Raw genomic sequence first — 13,494 nt, forward strand, 5'->3', positions numbered from 1 at the left:
AGGTGGAGGTACATTTTCTTTAGAGCATTTCTAGCAGACAGAAATGGCGGCTAATACTGTGCAATCCAAACCTGGCAGCCAGCAAGCAAACATCCATCAGAAGCGGGTAATTGATGCTATCTAGGGCCAGTTTATTCCAATCAATACAGCATTCTGTACATTGGTATTCACCACAGCCCTCTTCTGTTCCAGAGGGTTAGAAAATGTTATTATCCAGACAAACCCCTAATTCCAACAAATTCGATTACCCAGGCAAATGAAAATAACACAAACAAAACCGTCTGAGATTCTGAGGGCTGAATCACTTGTTGGTGGTTTTATTTATTTATTTCTAACAGGATTTACAGTGCACACCATCGGCGTGTTGGGTTTAAAAGCAGTTTGGAAAGAGCAGCCCTCTGGCACCCGCTTACGCAAACACAAACCCACGATTATCTTAAAAGACTGCACTCCAAACAGCTTCTCGGAGGACCCAGCCCTTCCAGACTGAGTGAGGCTTTTTCTCTCCCTCATCTCTTTCAGCCTCATCTGCAAAAGGCAGGCCTGTTCAGTGAGGTCTGAGTGCTCCAACTTGGACCTAAGATCTATTTAAATGACCTTGTTAAATACGAGATTTGGAAACCTTCTGAATTTGTTCTTACTCCCTTTAGGCTTTTTTCCAGTAGATGCCGATAGCTAGAAAGGTCTGGTAAACAAATTTGCAACCCCGAATGTTTTCTAACACAGTGCAATTGAGGTAGATGCTGCAGAATGATCCCAGAAAATAAAGTTGGAGTTTTTATTCCCCTCAGAATCAAGGTCTGATGAGAGAGTCTGGACTAACTCGCCAATGGACTTCTGTATGCAAGCGTGAGAACTGCAATTTCAATTTTCACACCCAAGAAAGCTGTCATGGCACTCCTTTGAAATGAGCTACGAAGCAAGGATGATTGATGAAGTAAACAACAAAGCTGGGTACAAAGGGCAATGTTACTGTTTTTCGGGGGGGGGGGGGGGGGGATAATTTTCATTACAAAGCCTCCAATGAAAATTTCAAAACAATCTAAAATTATTTAGTTTTTCTCAAAACATAGTAGTGAGAGAAACGCCACTTTCCCTGCCAGGGCTGCAGGGACCCATGGACCATCAGCTCGGCCTCTCCATGCAGTCCCTCACCCCCAAAAGACAAAAATTTTGCATGAAGCCATTCAGAAGTATTTCTGCCAGGCTAGCCGATGTCTCGGCATGCTCCCCTTGCAGAAGTCAGGACCTTGCCTGTCAGCTGTTGCAATGGCTTTCCCTGCACTCGCCATTTTGTTCTCCCCAGGTTCCACGTCTGCGCTGTTGCATTCCAAACCATAGGTGCTCCCTTCTTTTAAGCAAGATCATTTGAAAACGCTTTGTTCTGTTATACACTGGAATATGTAAAAAAAGTCTTTCCTAGGCTGGTGGCAGGCCTAAGGCAGCACTCTAATTAGGCCATCAATAACCCAGAGCAGCTGCTCAGAAAGAATTCAGCTGTTCAAAGATGGAAAAGTCCATTAAGTTTATTGCATGAAATGTTGGACATGGTTTAGACAGAGGATCACTGCCAAATTATATAAACTACCAAAAATCTGCCAAATGAAGGAAGTGGAGGCAGGACAGGGCATTTTTAAACTGTCATTACCCCTGGAGGGAAGGGAAGATCCATTTATCTAGTGTTGCTATCAAGAAGCAACAAGTGTGATGACATTTCCAGAGCCAGTGCTGCTATTCCATGGCTGATTTAGAAGAGCAGAGTTTTTGGGGGAGGAGGGCTGGACTAAAAGACTTCTTAAAAGCTTTTTTTCCTTGCAAGCAGGCAGCAAGTTAAGGTCATAAAATGCTAAAGAAAATAACATGTATACCCTCTATTTACTAACAACAAGACGACCTCAGAACTCAGCTTTGTTTCAGGAGCTCCAAAAATCTAACTGTACCACCAACGCTGATGTCTGGACTCAGAAGAGGCTTTTACTCATCAGATTCCTGGCACCGGCAGTTCTTTCCCAGCCACAGCACAGATGTGCACAAGCAGGCACAAAACTCTGGTTAGCTTTATTTTACCCAATCTTTTCAGAGTGTAAAAGAGATTCTGCTTGGAATTAGCTACAAAGATGAGCAGAGACACCTCCAGGCAAAGATGTACAATTAATGGTAACAAACAGTATAGTCTACAATTGCCGGCTAACATGATATGGCTGTAGTCTGCTAGGGAGCCGACCCAGTTCTCAGCACAGAAAAAGCCAGGGCAGTCTCAGGGACCTTGAAAGCCTGGGAACTCCTACAGTGCAATGTGGAGTAGTTGGCCACCACCTGCCAGTCCTCCTTGCATGCTGTACGGTGGAGCAGGTTGTGGCAGCAGCTTCACACTCACCAGAAAGCCGCTTGGGAGCATGCACAAGCACGCACATGTGCACAGACAAGGAAACATCACCCCAGGTGAGCAGAGACACCACAGACACCAGCCTTATAGGGACCATAATTCTGAAAGTGTTCAGAGAAAAATCTAGAAATTAAAATGGAATTAATTTGCCATACGACATGAAAATGCATGGAGTAATACAGGAGTAGGAAAAAAATCCCATAGAGTTATCAAATATCACAGGGATATAAGCTAATTACTAAGTATTTCAGGAACTGTGGGGTTTGAAATGTGATGATACAACAAGCCACACAAAAGGCTTAAATGTTCTCAAGTTGTCGAGGAGGGGAAGAAAGTTATACTTCATCTGCTCATAAACATGATAAACCATACACGGGATTAATTAGCAGCAATTAGCAATTAGTGAGTTTCTCTGTTAATGCTTCAGGGAAGGAACCCATGCATTTAAAGGATCTCAGACCACAGCTGTGTTGGAGTGGCACACAGCCCAAACCACTATCCCAAGAATAATTTCTATGATCTGCATCAAAGCCTCAATCCTTCAGGAGACCAGCGAACAGGAGACATTTTGATAGCTACTTCGGTAAATAAAGAACAAGTGGAAAACTACTGGGCAAGTTGACCCACCTTCTCAAGACAGCAGGTAGAGCCCCGCAGGGAGCTGGCCGGCGGCCACGGGGAGCACACAGACAGCTCCCCAGTACAGCCCTGACCCGGAGCAGGCACCCAGCACGTGCCAGACCAGCCCAGCTGGACCGTGCCTGCTCAAAGGCAAAATGTGTTTGGGCTCCCCGACCTCACCGAGGTATGGATGCAAACTCCTAGAGACTGCTGGCCCTTTGAAATCGCACGTTACACAGAGCAGCTTGCAGTTAAGTCACAAGAGCACGTCAGGGCAAGGAGCACGGCCAGTGCAAAGGCAGCAGTGGGGGATGTGAGGAGGAGGAGGTAATTCCAGCTTCTGGGGCACATCATCTGGCTGCTTCTCTATGAACAGCCACCTCTGCAGGGACTGACTGGATGGCATGAATGAGCAGAAAGGTGCAGCAGGGATCTGAAGGCACTGTACCGTCAATCAAAAGGCAGCCTACAGGGAGGTATTAGCGTATAATACATGGCTGGCCCCAGTGACTGCTAAAGGATGGCATGAAGAGAGGAATAAAGGAAGAAACTTGAAACGCCTCAAAGCGGTCTATTTTTAGGAAAAGCTGAGCACTTGCCTTTGGAACTGCCTGCCTCAGAATGCTGGTGGCTGGGCACTCAAATCACCAGGCGTTTCTGAAGACATGTGCCTGCAACTCGAGAAAAGTCTTTCTGTGCCTGGGGAACCGGGCCACATGCCGCAAGCTTCAGCTACGTCACCTCTGCAGGAAAGAGTCGGGCATTTTCAGTAACTACTTTTTGTAACCAGCAAGATTAATCTGTGGGGTAAAGATTCCCATCAAAACTAATAAATAAAAATCAAGTCTACATCTTATCAAAAAATCCTTTTCTTTCCACTCTGGGGGCCGTAAATTCCCACAAAGCTAAGAAAATAGAGAGCAATTTTTAAATGCTGGTCTGGCAATAAAATACTGATCTCTCGCAAATGGAATTCGGAACATAGAACAACGGGCTATACATTATCCTGCCTGAAAACTCCCTCAGGGGAAATAAGGTTATCAAAACTTTGGAGAACATAATGCAAACGCTGATCCTTCTCCAGTCCAAATGAACAGTATGGGGAAGTATTGATACAGCATTTTCCTCTGCTGCAAAGAGGTTGGCTGGAATTTGAACTTGCTGAAATAGCCCTATCACCTCTGATTTTTCATTCATGCTGCAGGTGCTCCCCGGTGTTCAGCACTTATTTATGGAAAGGTTATTTTCATGCTACCCTTCACATTATGATACAAGCTACTGCAGAGTTCACAGACAAGGTTCACATGAACAGTAAGCTTAAATTTGAAAAATCATTCATAATACTGTCGGGAGTTGGGGGGAAAACAATCCAAAATCTGAATGAGTGCAAACTGAAATTCCCTCTCAAGCTGCTTCAGTATCTGATGGGAGTCAGTTACAACCTGTTTCATCTCTGGCCATCCCATGAGTGGAAGAGCAGCAGAAGCTCCTTGCTAGCCGTGGCGAGGTGTGAGGGTTTGGTGCGTGTTCAGGAGCACCAGATGAGCGCGAGCACTGCAGTGTGGGTGAGCATGGGTTAACACCGGCTCACTGAGGAGCCCAGCTGGGGAGACACTGCCCACAGCAGGGCCAGAGCCATTAGAAGCATCCTCATAACATGTCTTGCTGGACGTCTACAAAGCCTAACACATTTTCTTGGCAAATGCCATGTACTTGTATCCAACCGAGGAGATCTGGGATTGCGTGGGCAGGGTGTTTTCAAGAGCCACGTCCAGTCCAGGCAACACTAACAAGGTAAAAACTTCATAAATTTTAGAATTACAATTTAGAGTTATGCTTCTCCTGCAAGTTTTTATCAGGTTTCCCAACTGGAGAGTGACCTTTGTCTCACCAGAAGAGGACTGGAGTGTCTCCAGCGGGCACTGACACAAGCCCTGTCATGTACCATCACTTCTGCATCTGTCTACACTCTGCTCACGCAACTGCCTACCCACCAGATTTCAGTTTGCTGTGTCTCCGGTGGCTGCCAGAACCACATCAGAACTCTCTTTATCCAGCTGTATTTTTAATTAGGGTATATTTTGTTTCTACCTGTTCAGATGTCTGCTCTAAATACCACATCTCTCTCTGGGGTGCCACAAGAGACTGATATACAGCATACAGCGCTGGAGTATTTGTTTTCTTCCGCTAAGACACAGTTTTACCACATTTAGCAAGAGGAGACCCTGAGAAACATAATTGAATTAGAAGAAACCAAGTTGTATTTCCAAGAAGGAGGTTTTGCCTAGCTGACTCACTGGATGCATGCCAAGGTTTTGCTGCTCTGCAAGAGGAGGGGAACGGAGTGAGCTGTTGTATTAGTACACATAACCTCTCAGAACCTCTCTGCAATGCATTGCCTTGTCTAAAGTGAAAGATACAGTAATCAGAGGTACTTATTCAGTGATAATCATCATGTAAGTCATCAATTTTAAAACACTCAAATGATTTTTCTTTTTCCACTGAAAAATACCACATAGAAAAGTTGAGCATATTGGAAATGCTAGAAAAAATGAGAAAGAAAGAAAAATACTAATCAAAGTTACTAAATCCTTGTGTTCTGCAGCAAAAGCAGACCCAAGAATTGTCTGTCTTAGGATAGATATGACATTTCTAGACTGAAACATTATCAAGAAGTTCCCTAGCTTCAAAGACAGATTTTAGCATTAAGCCTGTCTGGATCTAATTAGAGAAAATTTAGAAATCCCCATAAACAAAGGTTCCCTGTAAGCAAAGAGGTTCAGTAATGAGGAGCATAGTGAAGACCCTCTGAAGGTGGAGACCTCGACACACTCCTGGTACAGATGCCGTTCCAGATTTGGTCATTCTTTTTCTTTTCACTAAAACAAAGCAAACCTGCAGGGAAGGCCCCTCTTAAGGTCCCAAAGCAGCAAATACACCTGAGTTTAGAAGGAAATGGGGCATTTTTATGGCAAGAAATAGAAGGAGAGGAATAGGTAGAGAATTTAAGGATGAAGTGGTAAAGACTGAGGTGTGGGTTGGGATTAACTTGGAAAGAACAGCATCCCCAAGAACTGAGCGGCTGTTTCAAGCACAGTAATTTCTTACAGCCTTATCTTTACAGGCACTTGGGCCTCTGTCATGTAAAGCTATGGTTACAGAAATGCCCAGTTCTGTAGAAGGTGTTTGAGAGGAAGACTTGTGCCTGCCTGGCAGTAGGCAATGGGACAGAGGGACCATCGTGTAACAGCCTGTTCTTCCCCTGTGATGCTTTATACTCATCAGCACTGAATGCGTGTTTGGCAATTTAACACAAAAGAGAAATCCCACAGCAAGTACCTCTGATGCATATCTCAGGGTGCCATTTCAATACACACCACAAATCTACACCGAAATCTGCCTCTGCGGGACACAGACCAGGACATCCCCTGCACAGACATCAATCAGGACTAGGGAAAACACACTCCAACCCTGCGTACACAAAGGGCTGCGTCCCCTCTGCTGCTCCGCATTGCCCCGAAGCACCACATTCACACAATAGTGCCTGCTGGAACCCAGCACCCTGTCCTCTACCGCCAGGAACAACTTATTTTTTAGTTGACCTGTCAACCGTTTGTAACCCAACCAAAAGCCAGAAGAATATTTATACTGCTTTCCTTTCCCAGTACATTGTGAAGGAGATTTTATAGATGTACTAAATATTTGCTTTAAATTATTATGAAGTGTTGTAAAACGCCATAAAGCCATCCGTCACCTGTGGGAAATGAACTAAATTAAAGCTGGTTACAATTTACAGTCCAAGTTCTTATCCAGCTGTTTAGGGTTTGTTGTATCCCAAAATTAACCATGGAGGAAAGCCAGATTTCAGATGTAGGAGAAGCAATACCAGTGGCAGCAATACCAGCAGCACTGATTTCTTGAGCAACGCAAACAGCACTAGTGAGTCCCGACAATACTGCCGGGGGGGGGGGAGGCAGTGAAGCAAGCACCAGTTTTATTCCATCTTTGTCTCAGTCTGTGAGCTGGGCAGAGGAGAAGGTGACCAAACTGCTGTCACTGCAGAGTGTCCCCGAGGTCAGTGTGGCACCGTCTCCTGCAGGAGGGTCACCAGCACCTTCCCCTTCCTTCTAACGCCTCTGAGTACGGGCTGGAGGCGAAGCTGGTGGGGGTGCAGCCGCTGCTCCAGGACCCATGCAGCCAAGGAGCCCCAGCTCCTTTGGTTCCCACGGATGCCTTTCTGCAGGCTGCACGCTCTTTTCTACCCATGAATTTCCACCTGTTCTCCCATGTGGCAAGACAATGCCACTTTGTATAGCTCCTTTTCTGCCATCAAATACCATTTGCTCAGCCTTACCTGCGATAAAAATCCCTCCCCATTGAAGCTGCTTCCCAGCTGTTCTCAGATGAAGGAGGTTTTTAAGGGTCTTGGTTAAAATGCCAGCCAATCCATTTCTAAACCTTTCTTTAATTTCCTTTTAGCCAGGCAATGTAGACAGGTTTTTGTATGAGCCTCATGAAGAAAACACTAGTCGAAAATCTGTTTCTCCAAAGAAATTTATAGCAAAATAACATTTGTCAGTTTTTTACTTTTTCTTGTTGTTCACAATTAATGAGGCCTCATATTCTTCCTAAAATGTGGAATGATTTCTTTTGAGATCCCATGAGACACATTAAACTTTTGGAATATCAATCCAATTCATGCCTTCATGAGATTTTAAATTAATCACACTGATTACAGCTTTATTTACTCACTGAGGTCCACTTAGTCCTTCCTTTGTTGCTGTAAAAAGCTTGTTATTCTCTTTAATTGAACTGCTTTTGTAAACTGCATGCATTCTCACTAATTATTTTCCTTGATGAGAGTGGAGTTCCTAATTACTAATGCTCTCCTGAAATCTGTCATCTGTCAAGGAACATTAAAGTGGCCTGTGGGCCAATTCTGGGCTAAGCGGGACACGGATCAGAGTACAGGGAAGGGAATGAAGACGTTGTGGGGAAGCGGGGGGTCTCTGCCCCTTCTGTGCTTTCTCCAAGCCATGCTGTGGCTCGCCCCACGCCCCCACAGCAGAGTGCTCCCATGGCCACAGCAGGCAGGGGAGCCAGCCCGGAGCCACATGGAAGCAGGAGCCACTACGCCAAACTCTGCCTTTCTAGAATATATGACGACTGGGGGGAAATTATGATTATGAATTTTATGATATTTATAATCTTCAAATGGAAGATTAATTTGATAAAGTGTTTCATGTATATCAAAATTATTCAAACACTTGTGCTGCTTTATTGAAGACATTTGCCTTTTAAATTTATTTTTAGAGTCAAAACACAGACTTTTTAAATTAACATTTTTTATTTCAATAAGATACTTTTGAGTTAATTTCCCTCAATCTAATTCTAATGCAGCATTAAAAAAATCAGAAACATTTGTATCAACCAACAGAAACTAAATGTGCCATTGATCAAAAAATCTGTGTTGTCATTTTTCATTTTGGCTAGAAATAAGCTTTTGCAGTGGAACATTCCAAGAGGATACATGTAGTTCTTAAGTTCAGCCTGTAAAGTATAAACACTTATTTGCAAGAAAATAGCTATATTAATCAAACACAGAATAAAACACATGTTTCCTATTGGACATCCCACAACCTAAGAAGGCAACAGACAGACAGGAGGATGCCAGAAAGGAGCCTGGCCACAGCACACGGGCACGACACTGGCAGCCCCAGCGCTCCCGCAGGCATCATGGGCATTGTCCTGTCCAGGGCAGGTTTGAACAGAGAATTCAGAGGAAAACAATGAAATTACTTTATAGCTGTTTACACCAAGCTCTCATCAACCATGAGGCGCAGTACCAGGAAAAACTCTATGTTATAGTTTGCAAATCAAACAAGTAACCAACTAAATCCAGCATCTTGAGCCAAATGGAAGCAGGGGATGACCTAACCCTGAGCAAAGAGCTACAAAGGTGGAGCGGAGACAAGAGCAGGCATCCAAAGCCCATACACTGAACTCAGTGCAAGGGGAAATGGGGGAGCAGAGGAAAGACGCAATGGGCCATAAAATAATGGCTACAGCAGGGCAAGATTGCCTTGACCAGTAACTGTGGATAAGCAGTTTCAGGCAATGAAAACCTGAACAAGTTCAGCTATGCAAATGGAGAAAAATAGCTTAAAGATGCTAAGCAGAAGTGTACAGCACTTTAGCACAGTCTGGATGTGACTTCCTGGTGAGAAACTCCACTCTAAAGTTTGGAAACTAGTATCGAGGTCAGAATTTAGTGGGCTGTGCTGTCGGCTGGGCTCCAGAGGTTTCTGGAGATCAGGATGGATTTGCTCAGGAAGGGAAGAGCGCTGCCATCTACAGAGTCACCACTGATTGTTCCTATGAGTTTCTCATCCAGGTACAGACTCAACCCAGCCTTGCTTAATTCACGAGAACAGGTGAGTTCACAGTTTGCAGTGACTCTGATGCAGACGCTGTCAGGAGCTGTAAATATGTTGTACATACTCGTTCAGGTTTATTTGTGCGTTTGTTCTTCTTCCTGGCAGTTACATGGGTTTCAGGTCAGTAAGCGTGTTGTAATGCTTGGTGAATGGGATAAAACAGCTCTGTCTCTAGTCGCATGCATAAAATACCAATCTCTCATCTTTAGCTGAATGCGTTACACAGGTCTCTTGCAGAATGGATCTACTAACCAGATTAGATGCCATTTGAAATCTCTGGAGAGCACTCATAAATACATTACGGGATTTGCATAACAACAGGCAGTTTAAGTGGCACACAGAAGGAACAGATGACAAGCCACAAAAATCTGCATGTCTGAAAACTCCCTACTCAGTTGGTATTTGTCCTGTACAGCATCAACCCGCATCTCAGCAAGCAAACAGCAAATCCTTTGACTTGATCTTAGTGATGCAACGATAATCTTAAATAATGTCCCCTACTGATTAACCAGCAGGGATGGAACCCCACACCTCTTCTCCATAGCCCAGGCTCACACCACCATCAAGTGCAGTATTCAGTGATGGACAATGAAGTGGGATCCTGTCTGCACGGCACACTGTCCAGTGCTTTATGGAGAGGGCAGGAGTACAAACAATAACAAGAGCAAAACAACCCAGCCTGATGGGTGACTGTCAAAGACCTGATGCCTTTGAAAGATCAAAGGACATATGGTATGCCCAGGCTGTAACAGACTGGTGATGAAGACCCTGGAGGAACTTACTCTGCCTTATGCAAGAGATGCAGAGAGGTATCAGGAAGAAAGGTTTCAATCAGCTGCCTTCTGTTTTGCATCTTCTCTTAGTTTTAAATGTTTTTAAGAGACTACATGGGAAGGTTCATTTTCTTGGTTCAAAGAAGGTTGTGATCCTCTGACAGTCACTTAAGTAAACAGTACGTAGTTTCTAGAAGCTGAAGTGAGCATTAGGCCATGAACAAATGTCAAGGTGCAGAAGCATCCCAAGCCAGCAGCAGGCACAAGCTCAGAGTAGCAGGGTGAGCAGCAGAGCTGGGCACAGGCACAGCTGGAAAATGTGTGGGGAAGCCAGATTCAGGCATGAGGCACTAGTGAGGTGCCCCAGAAAAATTGTATGGGTATGCTAGCAAGGCTAAAAGTGAGCAGAATTGGAACAGAGATGGGAAAAGAGTCTGAGATTATATCTGACTGTTGCTCGGTTCCACAAACACTAGAATTATCTCCTCTCACCCAAAGGTATACTTTTTTTTTTTTAGTCAAGAAAATCCTACTGGAAAAGACATTCTTCACTGTGACAGATGACCATTTGCATCCAATTACATCTCTCCCCCTTTCCAGATGTGGCTGAAAAATTATATATCCATCTCAGGGACACTGCTGGATGCCATCCCCAGCCTCACCTCTTCCAAGACTAATGAGACACTATGAAGAGTGAGGCTTTGATAGCTCAGCACATTACAACAAAGAATCTCAGGTCATGCCTACAGCTGGGAACATTTAAATGAGACGACCCCAGTTTTAGTACAGGGCTCACTAAGTGGAGAGCTTGCTATTTTGGGTAGACACAGAGGAGTCCCTGGTGTATTTAGCGCCTTAAGAGGACTGTCATGATGGGCAGTTCTAATGAAACCTCAGCTGCAGAGCTATTTACACAGATGTTTTACCAGCACATAGTGCAGCAGGCTCCGCATCAAGACCTTCTGATGGACCCAGGCCCAATTATCTGCCAAATGTTCTTCAGCTTTCCTCTGACCGGCACTAATGGACCCACTTAGAGCTACAAATAAAAATTGCTCAGCTTTAAATTGGAAAAAATACTTCTCTGTGCATTCATGTGGGGGGCAGGGTTGGACTGGAATAGCAGAGGGACAAAGAGGAGCAGCAGGACTCAGCTGGATTGGCAGAGCATAAAGGAATGAAATGTGAGAATTACTGCAAAAGCCCCACTTGAAGTGACTATCAAATCGTGTTTACCAAGGAAAGCTGTGCAACAGCTCTGGAACGCCCTTCTTCCGACAAGCACCCACGCAGTACTGCAAGCGAACAAAGCAAAGATAGAAAACAGATGGAGAAAATAGCAACGAAAGGAAAGTTTTCCATCTATACTGTATGTTTCCTCCCAGTCTGAATAAGCATGTACATGGACAGAGCTCTTTGTGTGAAGCAACTCAAACTGAAGCGAACACTTGCTAGTGCTCTCTGTGGTTATTTTAACACTGCCTGAGGCTAGAACAGCAAGCAAGCATTGTTGCAATGACATGGGATGCATTCACAACCCTCCGGGTGAAGTTTCCTCCTGGCAGCTTGGATCTAATTGCTCACAGGTATTTTCACTAATCTTTAGGGGCTGGCGTGGAACATGCCACATTTGCCCACACATCAGAGTCCAGAGTGTAGACCCCTTTCTGAATCTTTCTTTTCCTTTCTCTGAATTTTGTTTGGGATCTTGTTCTTTGCTTGGATATACTATTCAGTTCTGATCTTGCATAAATCTTTTCATTGTTTTCTCTTCCACCCCTCTATTTCCCACCCCCCCCCACCTAGGCATGGGCTCTGCCATTCCCTCCCTGGTGCTGCACCTCTTTTCATGCAACTCTTTGCTCTTGCACAATCTTCTGAAGTTTCAAATTTCCCCATTTGATTCCTCATTCACATCCACTGGAACACTTCCATGACAGTATGTCAAACTCCACAAAATCCATTACACTTCCCAACCCCTTAAAAACTGCATTCAGCTCAACAGTAGGGACTTGGCTTGGTACACATGTCATAGAAAGGCAGGCAGACATTTCTCCCAGTATGAAGCAAACATTTTCCAGCATGGCAGCCTAGCTCTGAGCTGCAGCTCCCCTCTCGGGCTTGCACACGGGGAATCAGTCCTTGCCTCCATCCATGGATTTAAACCTCCGACACATTGAAGGGGCATCTGCTTTCAACTGGCCTGAGTGGAGTCACCTAGCTACACCCAAAGGCAACCACCTAGCTCCCATCTACCTCAGGGACATCAGGATTTTGTGCACGTTGTTTCTCTAGTGCCTGGCCCAAAGGGGCCAATTTAGTAATAACCCCGGTAGGAGCTCTAATAGGGAGGAAAGAGGCTGCTAAAAAGAAAGTGCTTGTTCTGACAGTGTTTTAGACAACAGCCTCTCGCCAAATAATCCTACATTGGTTTTCCTGAAGGGCTTTTAAAACTGAAATAACATTGAGTTAGAAAGCTCACAAATGGTATTTGAGGTGTAAGGGGATGAAAATTAGCAGCTGATACAAATTTTCTGTGAGTGGTTCACAGAATCAGATTTGACAGAACTTCTAATTCGAAAGATAAGTGTGTTCATGAACATTTCATCTGTCACATCAGGTCACAGCAGAGAAATGGAAACGCAGCAGGGTTTGAAACAAGCTAACTTTTGTTCAGGAGTCCAGGCGAGTGCACTAAACAGCCAGAGCTGAGTGAACAATGAATCATTTATTCAAGAACTGTCAGCTTGCTTTCTTCATTGAATTGTCCTGGCTTCCTCCAGTTTATTCTTTAGCCAACTAATGTGTGTGATGAAATATCAGCTGTAATTCATTTGAGAAGTTCCCTGACATTACAAACAGCTGCAATTGGGCCCAGAGGCCACAAGATACATCATGTCTCTGGCTGAATGAACACAACCTTGTGGCCCTTGGTTTCAAGCCCAAGAGACATGCTCTGTTTTGGGTGGAAAGGAGGATCTAGCTTGTTGGAACCCCCATCGCACACCTCCAGAGCCCCACTCACTGGGGGCAGGGGGAGAAGAGGGGCCCACTGAGCCACCCCCCTCACAAAGTGAATTTACCACCACTTTCCCACCACTCTTAAATACAAAGGGTGGGACAGGGAAACGATCTTCCCAGACATCTGGTGATGGAAACCGGCTGTGGGCATCCAGACTGAGCCCTCATGTTCCTAGCACCGGTACATACCCACAGAGCTCCCGGGGATGGGGAGTTTCTGCACTGCCTGCTGCTGCCCCTCTGCAAGAGCTCCATC

The sequence above is a fragment of the Harpia harpyja genome, chromosome 16, assembly GCF_026419915.1.
Source record: "Harpia harpyja isolate bHarHar1 chromosome 16, bHarHar1 primary haplotype, whole genome shotgun sequence".
NCBI lineage: Eukaryota > Metazoa > Chordata > Aves > Accipitriformes > Accipitridae > Harpia > Harpia harpyja.